The following is a 10,508-nucleotide window of genomic DNA, read 5'->3' as shown; positions in this document are numbered from 1 at the left end:
ACACGATTTCTCATCCGGGTGAGAAATCGTGCAAAACACATGGGCCTAGATATGATGTTTATTTTTATTTTTGCGCGTATGAGCAGCGTTCACATTATTAGTGTGTTTCTAAACATAAGAGCGTTAATTGACATTGCTCATGTGTTTGTTTACTCTACACATTTAAAATACAAAACTGATTACACGCATTAATTGGAATGGGGAATATAAGAAATTGTTTTGGGTTAAATGGGTTATTAGAACACGATGTCGCCTTTTATTTCACATTTTTTATATAACGAATTCTGTTAGAAAACAACATATCCGCACAACAAAGACTTTCGTTCATCCATTTTAATTCCTTGTATTTTTAGCCCACCATCATCTGATGGTGGGCTATTCAAATCACCCTGCCTCCGTGGTCCGTCGTCCGGGTCCGTCGTCCGTCCTTAAACAATTCTTGTTATCGGTATTTCTCAAAAAGTACCAGAGGGATCTTTCTCAAATTTTATATGTAGGTTCCCTTTGGTCCTTAGCTGTGCAGGGCAACTTTTGAGACTGGTCAGATAAACAACATGGCCGACAGGCAGCCATCTTGGATATTAATAGTGTTGGTCTGTTACCGCTATTTCTGCGGAAGAACTAGAGGGATCTTTCTTAAATTTTATATGTAGGTTCCCCTTGATCCCTCGTTGTGCATGTTATATTTTGAGACTGATCATAAAAACAAAATGGATTGAAAGAAGAACTAAACAGATCTTTCTCATATTGCAATGATCGATTGTATTTCTTTCACATTAAGTACTGGACTAGTAAATATGTGAAATGACAAACTCACTTTGAAGGTTGGCTTTCATACACATCAGTATTAAGTTCCGATCAAAAGTTACCTCAATGTGCATTTACTGTTAACATGACTCGACCAAACAGATAAGACAAAAGAAAAAAAAAGATCCAACTGACAAAGAACTAATGAAGATGGTACAAAGGTGGGCGCCAAGACCCTCTGGGATCTCGTGTTCTATAAAAAAAATGAACACTCGCACAATATCTAATATTGACCATTCAGGACCCAACCTACATGAAACCCGAATATTTTGTCAGATAAAAAAACAACGCCGGTCGCAATGTTCGAAGTGACATTGCACACATTTACACAGACTTCTTAGGGATATTGGACAATACACACATTGACACAGACTTCTTAGGGATATTGGACAATTCTCACATTGACAGATCTAAACCTCTTAGGGATATTGGACAATACACACATTTCGACTAATGAGAAACCAGTCTGCCGCTGCACAGCCATTTTGCGAAAGACAAGTTTTTCCAATTTTCAAGAACACCATCAAAATATTCCAATAACCAACCTTTATAAAAAAAAAGAACAGAAATTATTATACATGTAGCCCAATATGTTTCAGCAAATGAGAGGCAATGATCTGTGTCTGATCGGAAAACTTAAGGTCGAATATCATTTGTGTCTGCGCAGTAGTTTCTTTTATGAATAAACCTAACAATACCACAATCGCCCAAGATCAAAAATCATTGGTCGTACTCATGACAACGGGTGAAATGCCTACACCTAACACGAGTTCTCACCCAGGTGAAATCGCGTTGCAAACGCAGCAATTTTAGCATGTATTCTCGCCCGGGTGAGATATAGTGTCTGGATGAGAAATCGTGTCGTAACACACTTTGTTTTAGCCATATCATAATAACTGATTACTTCTCTTAACTGAAACGCGAACTGTTTCGGCTTTCATTTAAAACAAACCTGGACGCCAAAAGAGCGCGAGAGTGCCATATTTGCACCGGTGTTGTATGACGATGTAGAATAGGCGTACGTGGGCAGCTATTCTTGTAGGTACATATCAAAGTAACAGGTAAACGTGTGACATGCGCATTTATTTTTTAACAGATGTGTTTCAAAATGTTGTCCTTTTTTTGTGGAGAATTATTTTCTATAATGTGTCCTTACATTAGAAAAAATATTTATTTGACACAGGATCAAAAATAAAAACAAAGAAATTAATTAAAAAAAATACTATTGTGTTTGTTTTTTGTGACTCTGTAAGATACCATGAAACAAACAAGTTTTTTACTTATATCGGAAGACGACAAATGGAAATTAATGGATAATTAAGTTTTGTTTTCCTGGCGGATTACAGCACAAAAAAAGGGAGCCAAATGCCTTTATTCATCAATACTTAATGTTACAGCTTTGTTAATATATGAACTTTTATTACCAGTTAAATTTAATATAAATTACCATGGCCCAGTTGTTTCCAAGGAGATAAGACGACTCACTGTTGAACGACATTTTTCAACCTCTAATAATTCTGTCAAAAATTAATATTGTTGGGGTTTTTTTAACGTCATTTTAATCTAAGACATTTGATAGCAGGAACGTTTTAGTTCCGTTCATGGCTGAGTTTTAAAAATACACAAATCGCTAATCACTGATTACATATGCGCTTTTAAAACAACTTGGCCCATTTCATTGTGTTGATAAAATCCAGACACTTACGTTGATCTGCTACCAAAGCATCTTTATTTTGTTGGTTCAGAAATTCACAGACTTACACATCAATGATTATATTTTATCTTGATGGCAGAAAATGGCAACTAAATATTCATAACGCTAATACTTTATATAGCCATCATTTTAATTCACGCTGACAATTTACTGAAAGGTTTCTTCCCTCATATTGCCAGGTAACAATCTCTTAGAAGCATTGTAAGTAATGATTATATTCGGTGAAATCTGTCAACACCGAAAACCAAGACTGACCGGATATTCTGTTCGGAACACACCAGTATCACATAAAACAAACCTACATTATGGTCAGATGTAGCGCAATAGTTTATTGTCACATTTCTGTATAATTTGAATCTGATATTTTGAACATTTTTGTAAGGATTCCGAATATAATCACACTGAGATTATATACAGTAACTGCTTTAGCCAAACATGTAACTATGGTAACTCTGATAATGAGGACCTTAAAGATGTATTCCTACTGGTTTGCGGCAATGTTTTGTTGGGCAAAATATGTAATGTTATATTTACTTATCCAGTATCAACGTCAACCAAGTTCTAAATTTGCCATAAATACCACTAGTGGAATCAGAATATCAAATGTTAGTACTACAATAACAAAAAGGTCTTACTTCATGTGGGCCAAATTTTTAAATGAATTCATCTTATAAAACATCGAGGTAAGATGAAACCTGAGAACCTTTGATTTGAAAATAAATCCCTCCCCTAATGAAAAAACACCTGCCACTGGCGTGCCTCTCACTACACAAAGCAAGAGGTCCAATAGCTCAAATGATCTATAACCTTCAGAATGAGTCATGATTAAATTTAGTGAAACAACTCTTATAGCAGCCATGCTAGTTCAATTTCTCCATATTAACTTCAAAGTTGGTCAACGTCATTTAGTCGAAGCAAACAATAAGTCGGGGTTTATTAACTCTTAAAAAAAGTAAAGCCCTTCACATCAACAGGGTACATATACATATCATTACTCTGTACCTCATGGATCTTAGCATTGAAATGGTCAAAGTATCGTGACACTAGAACTCTTGGTTAGTTAGAAAACAAAGCTTAACTTACACATTTTACCCCTGTCACGTTGGGAGTGGATCACAATAGTTCAATGTACCAAACTTTGTGTATACCTTCACTCCAACACGCTACATGCTAAAAATCATGACCATTGACCCAAGAGTTATTCAGAAGTTTTTAGGTCACCTGAGCTTTAGCTCAAATGACCTATTGCTATCCGTCTCCGTCCGTCGTCGTCCGTCGTCTGTCGTCCGTTAACATTTTACATTTCAAACTTGAAGTCAAGTTCTGCTGGGCCGATTGAACTGAAAGTTGGTAGGAATGATCGCCTCATGGTCCTGACAAAGTGTTGTTATTTTTCAGGTCAATCAGAAATCCAATATGGCCGCCAAGGCCGCCATTTTGAAAAACTATTTCAAACTTAAAGTCAAGTTCTGCTAGGCCGATTGAACAGAAACTTTGTAGGAATGATTGACTCATGGTCCTGACAAAGTGTTGTTATTTTTCAGGTCAATCAGAAATCCAATATGGCCGCCGTGGTCGCCATTTTGAAAAACTATTTCAAACTTAAAGTCAAGTTTGAATGGGCCGATTGAACTGAAACTTTGTAGAAATGATCGACTCATGGTCCTGACAAAGTGTTGTTATTTTTCGGGTCGATCAGAAATCCAATATGGCCGCCACAGCCGCCATTTTGAAAAAATATTTCAAACTTAAAGTAAAGTTCTAATTGGCCGATTGAACTGAAACTTTGTAGGAATGATCGAATCATGGTCCTGACCAAGTGTTGTTATTTTTCTGGTCAATCATAAATCCAATTTGGCTGCCATTATACTTAACTATTTTTTACTCAAATTGGTTCATATTTCAACAACAAAAATAAATACTGTAGGACTCAGGTGACCGTTAAGGCTCATGGGCCTCTTGTTTTTTAAAATATATATTTGACCCATGTAACGTTGTAAGGGGTCAAGGTTAATCATTTAAACAAACATGATAGTTTTGATCCCATCATGCTAATGGCCAAACATCACTACCATAGCAATTTTAGTTATTTAGACGAAGCTCACGAACAGTTCACGCTAGGCCTTTGCATAAGCTCACGAACAGCTCACGCTAGGCCTTTGCATAAGCTCACGTACAGTTCACGCTAGGCCTTTGCATAAGCTCACGAACAGTTCACGCTAGGTGAGCTGAGTTAATGTGTTTGTCGTTGTCAAGCTAACAGCAGTGTCATGATGGGATTTAAACAGCTTATCAAAACCCGCGAGATTTCTTCATAGCATCATACTACTCTGAACATTGATTTCTAGGATCATCGTACCAATACCAAAAGCTTATAATATACATGTATATCAGTTTCTTGGATCACCCTACTACTACAAAAAACTTATAATATATATCAGTTCCTTGGCTGATTTCGTTTAATTTCTAAATTTCGTGTAGGACATGACTGTAGCAGGAGACTAGATGACCGGGGCTCGGTTATAACTGGAACCGGAGGTCCTGGGTTTGAATCCCAGGAGTGCCACTATCTTTTTATACATTATTTATAAGTTTATACATTTTTATATACATTATAAACCTTTTGCTGCATGATTCTGTAGCCTTTCTAAATAACTTCCGGAAATGTCCATGGGTACAACAAACAAACAACAAAGTAACGACAATGCTCTATGTTTCAGTATATATACATTATGATGTGTATATATATATTAATTAACAGGATAGAAAAAAAGCAAAGATAGTTTCTTACTGGGATTCAAACCAAAGACCTCCGAACTCGCGACGGTCGTTCTAACCAACTGAACTGCCTGGTCCCCGGTAGACATCTGGGTGATTGATTGGCATGGCATTATATCCCTTTCCCAGTTATAACCGAGCCCAGGTCATCTGGTCAAGTTCTGCTTCAGCCATATCCCAAACGAGATCTACAGGATTCCTACAGGTTCCTGTTTTGTCCCTTTGTATTTATGCTGTGGCATTCTATTATTTGTATTTCACTTTACATCAGTATCGGTCGCTGGAGCCTATATTGAAATCAAGCGTGTTGGTCATTATGGCGTTAATAACAGCTTGATCCCGATTATCTATTTCATCGCTACAATGAATTCCATTTCCATTCAGACGTTAGTTTTTCATATCTATAAATTTAAATCTCAAGACACTGTCTACTGACCACATTTCTGTCACGCCTGGAATCCTAGCCTCATATCCCACAATGATAAAACACGTGGTCACTGGGTGGTCACAGGGACTTCCGGGGTCAGAGGGAATTCCGCACTATTAAACATTCAGATTTTTAGTGATGTGATATCATATGACCATAACTTGAAATGGACCATTCCTAATTGGCGACCCACAAATCGGATGCATGGATCACGGGTTCGATCCTCGGTCGCGTCGCGCCAAAAGCAATAAGCGTCAAAGCATGTTTACGCACATGCATCCTAGCTGTTCATGCAAAATAATAATGTGATAAAAGTTTTTCTTTTATCCCCATTTAAAAATAGAGGTCGCTACATGTAGGATATGGTCAGTCGATAGAGTCCCTTTTTTCTACCATGTACATAAACACTGGGAAAACATTGATTTAGTATATAACACCAAAGCTTTATGAACTGTGGTGTCGTTACCATCAAAACACTTTATTTTCCATTCCTTACAATTATTATGTTTTTTGAGTCTGGTGCAGAGGATTCGAAATCCTTTACCAGAAATCTATCATTAAGTATCATTAAAAATGAAAATAACAGTTAAAGGATCGCTCTTTATTGAACCTTATACCGTTACCAAGTATGTTAAAAGTTCACCTTACTTAACCGTATACAGTAGTTTAATTATCTAATATTTGACTCTCTCTCCCAACCCCTTTATTTTACTTTATTCTTTATGATGATATTATTCATATTGATTCAACACAACTCAGACTATAGTACCACGACGACGAGAGTTTTGTTGCAGAATCCGAGTACCATGGTGCCGTATTTATAATGTAACAGTGACCTGTGTTTAGTGCATGGCATATCGCAATCAATACTTGCCTGTGTGCTAATGGGAATTAATAGGAATTGTAAACCAATTAACTTTGTCATATAAGTTTTATAACCGCTATAATCCATCTGTCGTCTGCCGTATACTGTCATATAAGATTTAGGAGCAAAATAAAAAAAATATGTCTAACATTCACCATTATTATACAAATACTGGGGTTTCCATATCATACGCACATTTGCAAATTTCACGCAATGTGCTGACAGAATATTGTTGAGTTAGTTTCCGGTTCTTAGACGTTCTTTACATAACACATAGCTCGAACAAAACAACTTCAAACACAACTTGTAATGATACTTAAAGAATTGAAAATTCACCCATGAATTATTCTGTCCTTAGCGTTTCGATTTCAATGATATCGTAGTTATAGAAAATTATCACATGCCGTAGAGAAGTTGTAGGTACTGACCACGTGCCGTACATAGAAAGTTGTAGGTACTGACCACGTGCCGTAAATAGAAAGTTGTAGGTGCTGACCACGTGCCGTAAATAGAAAGTTGTAGGTACTGACCACGTGCAGTTAATAGAAAGTTGTAGGTACTGACCACGTGCCGTTGATAGAAAGTTGTAGGTATTGACCACGTGCCGTTGATAAACTTACAAAACTTTATTTAATGTTCATTTTATATATACGTTACGAAATACTTATAAATCTTCATTTAATGTAATATATATATGTAACATTCCATCTTTACGGCCTGTTATTCTGATTATAATTATATGTATTATTTCATCTTTACTGCCCGTTATTCTGATTATAATTATATGTAACATTTCATCTTTACAGCCCATTATTCATTGTTTATTCGGGCTTCAGGAAACTCCCCAAGCCTGAGAATCTTCTTTAAAAATCATGTATTTTCACCATTTCCCTCAATTTCCCCCCACATGGAAACCCTCACTGGACATATGGACCCTCACCCCCCCTAGATAGGTATCTGGATTCGCCACTGTTTAAATGTTATCATTATGGACCTCTGATCATAATTCAAAAATATAAGTGCCGAGGTGTCCAAGTACCGACTTTACCAGGTGCCGAGGCGTCTATGATTCCTTTGTATCATACGCTTTCCAAATTTCCAAGTAAGTCTCGATATCGGGTGTTCACATATCATCGTCACGCACGTGTACTATTGTTTTACCTGGTGTTTCTTTAATTTACATTACGGTATAATGGAATGCCCGATACGCAATACGGAAATAACGACACGAAAAATTACGAAGGGTGGGTCGACATTGCACCGAATTCCATTGCACCTCAGTAATTTTAATTCAGCTTTTTTTAGCACAGTTTATGCACAGTTTCGTATTTTTTTCAGCGCATGCTCGGAGAAACTTTAACTTCCTATCGCGGTAAAGTCGAAGCGGTGAACTATATAGGCCTAGTCTTGGTTTTCCGTTGAATTTTATTCATTTTTCACTAATTGTGTAGGGTTTTATAGTATCAGCGACGTGCATAAAGGCTATTGGCAAGTACATTGATCTCTATTTTGCAATGTCATGTTATTAATCTGCTTCTGCGGTAACAGGAGGCCCACTGGAACCCCCCCTGTTTCTTGTTCTGAAAACGACTAACAAACTCTCATAGAGTTTATTTTAGTTTTTAAAACATATTTTATTGTACAAATATACAGGGAATGGGGGGTTACCTAGAAAAGAAATCGTGTAAACTGAAAAGGATCGGCCGCAATCCGATGAAGACGATGACTTTCAAGAGAGATTGGGGGGAGGGGATATGGATGTGAGAAGAGTGCAGAAAAGTAAGAGGTATGGTCGAGTGATAGAGAGAGTGCGAATCATCATATGGGTAGGCAGTATATGTATTCAGATGGGGGACACAGGAACACGGATCGGCGTGAATAAAGACGATAATAACCAATATTGATCTGTATGAAGATTCACATTGGAAAAGATTTGAGAAGATAATACAAAAAAATAAAATAATAATAATTTTAAGATAAGCATATGAAGCATGAGATATTAATGGCTATATTAACTACATGAGCATAGATGTAGCATCATTAATGAAAAATAATTTTTATATTACAGGTACATTACATCTTTTAACTATTTTTATGAATTTCATAACTAACAAATAAGCAACTATTAAAACCCCCCACACAAAACAACATACACCAGTATGTACAGCTTGAGTATGCACATGAGAGCCTGCATGAATCAGTGCACCCTCAGATACTAGCCTCGTTTACCAACACACACTAAATTATGTTCATTTAAAATCCCAACATCGACCACCTTTAATAAATAATACTTACATTATAGATGTCTTGGATGTAACTTAATTATGATATAGAAAATAAAGATAACAGTGCATTGATCCAGACTTCTAGCACTGAAATATGTTGAGTTCTCAAAGGAAATAATCAGATCTCAGAATTTGAAAATAGTTACCAAGTTCACTGGTTGAACAATGTTAAAATTCAAGGGTCCAAAATTAGTTGTCTCCCTCCAAAATTGGGATTGTCGGCAAGGATGGAAACTGTACTGTATGTATCCTTTAGATATACATTATACATCTGTACCTAATTCCTGTAGGAACTCTATCTAAAATTTATCTAAGATTTAGATAAGAGTTCCTACAGGAATTGCATTGTACCATGCAGTTGTGTAGAAATTATGCATGTTTTGCATTCCCACCATATATAGTTTAGAGCAGGAATTGTGTTCATTATTTTCAATAATGTCTTTACATGTAGAAAAGGACCCAATGTAATATGTGTTAGGTTCAGAATATCGGAGAACTGATCCAAATGACTTGATGTACATTATAGCAAAATGATAATAGATTCTAATTTGAATAATGCGTGATAATCATATTGCTGAAGTAAAGTGCACTGGTAAATTTTTAGACTAATAGTATTGATCCAAACATAATGCATGTTTAAACAATGGTATTGAATGAAAAGTAATAGTTTATTATTTAGCCTATTTTGTTTTTACTTTTGGCCTTCCCTTTGGGTAGCTGTTCGGTACCTTACTTTCTGAAACCATCTCATTTCAATTTCATCATAATTATTCTAACCAGGGACGTATAGTGAATATATACTGTCTCTGTTCCAACCAAGTTTTAATTTTTTCCTCCTAAATGTGGACAAATTGTACCAAAAAGTGTTCTTTCCTTTATACTTGTTTAAGCAATAGTAAACTTTACTCTCCCTAAGAGAAAAAGAGGCCCAAGGGCCTTAGCGGTCACCTGAGTTATATCATAGATACTGGTAGCTTTATTTTATTGTTTAGATGTGATGTAAAAATCAGCATGTAAACTAAGTGAAATACAATACTTGTCATGTCATCAATGGATAAGAATTTGAAAATATTGGTAAATGTTTCCTTTGGGGCCCCGCTCTAGCCCCTGGGGATGGGGCAGGAATCCTAATTTTACAAAGTAAAACTCTCATTTACCCAAGATGATTCTGACTAAGTTTGAGCAATTTTCTGCTGAAAATATATAAAATATATACCGAAAAGTGTTATTTCCCTATATAAACTATATTAAACGTTAACCCCTCCCCAAGGGAGAACGGATAGCTCGGGGTCCTGATATTTTCAATTTAAATAAAGCCCCTGATGATCTTTCTTTCCACGTAAAGAAAATCACTGTAGTACCTCTGAGTCTGGAGAAGAAGATTTTTGAAATATTGATTAATTTTCCCTTTGGGGCCCCGCCCTGGCCCCAGGGGTCGGGGTAGGAATCTCAATTTTACAATTTGAAACCATCTACCTCCAAGGATAATTCTCACCAAGTAAAAATAATTTCCTACAGAAAGTTGTCAAAATATACCCAAAAGTGTTATTTCCCTATATAAACTATAGTAAACTTTACCCCCTCCCCAAGGGAGAACGGATAGCTCGGGGGTCCTGAAATTTACAATTTAAG

Source organism: Mizuhopecten yessoensis, unplaced genomic scaffold (assembly GCF_002113885.1).
Source record: "Mizuhopecten yessoensis strain PY_sf001 unplaced genomic scaffold, ASM211388v2 scaffold716249, whole genome shotgun sequence".
Taxonomy (NCBI): domain Eukaryota; kingdom Metazoa; phylum Mollusca; class Bivalvia; order Pectinida; family Pectinidae; genus Mizuhopecten; species Mizuhopecten yessoensis.
This window is presented reverse-complemented; position numbering follows the sequence as displayed.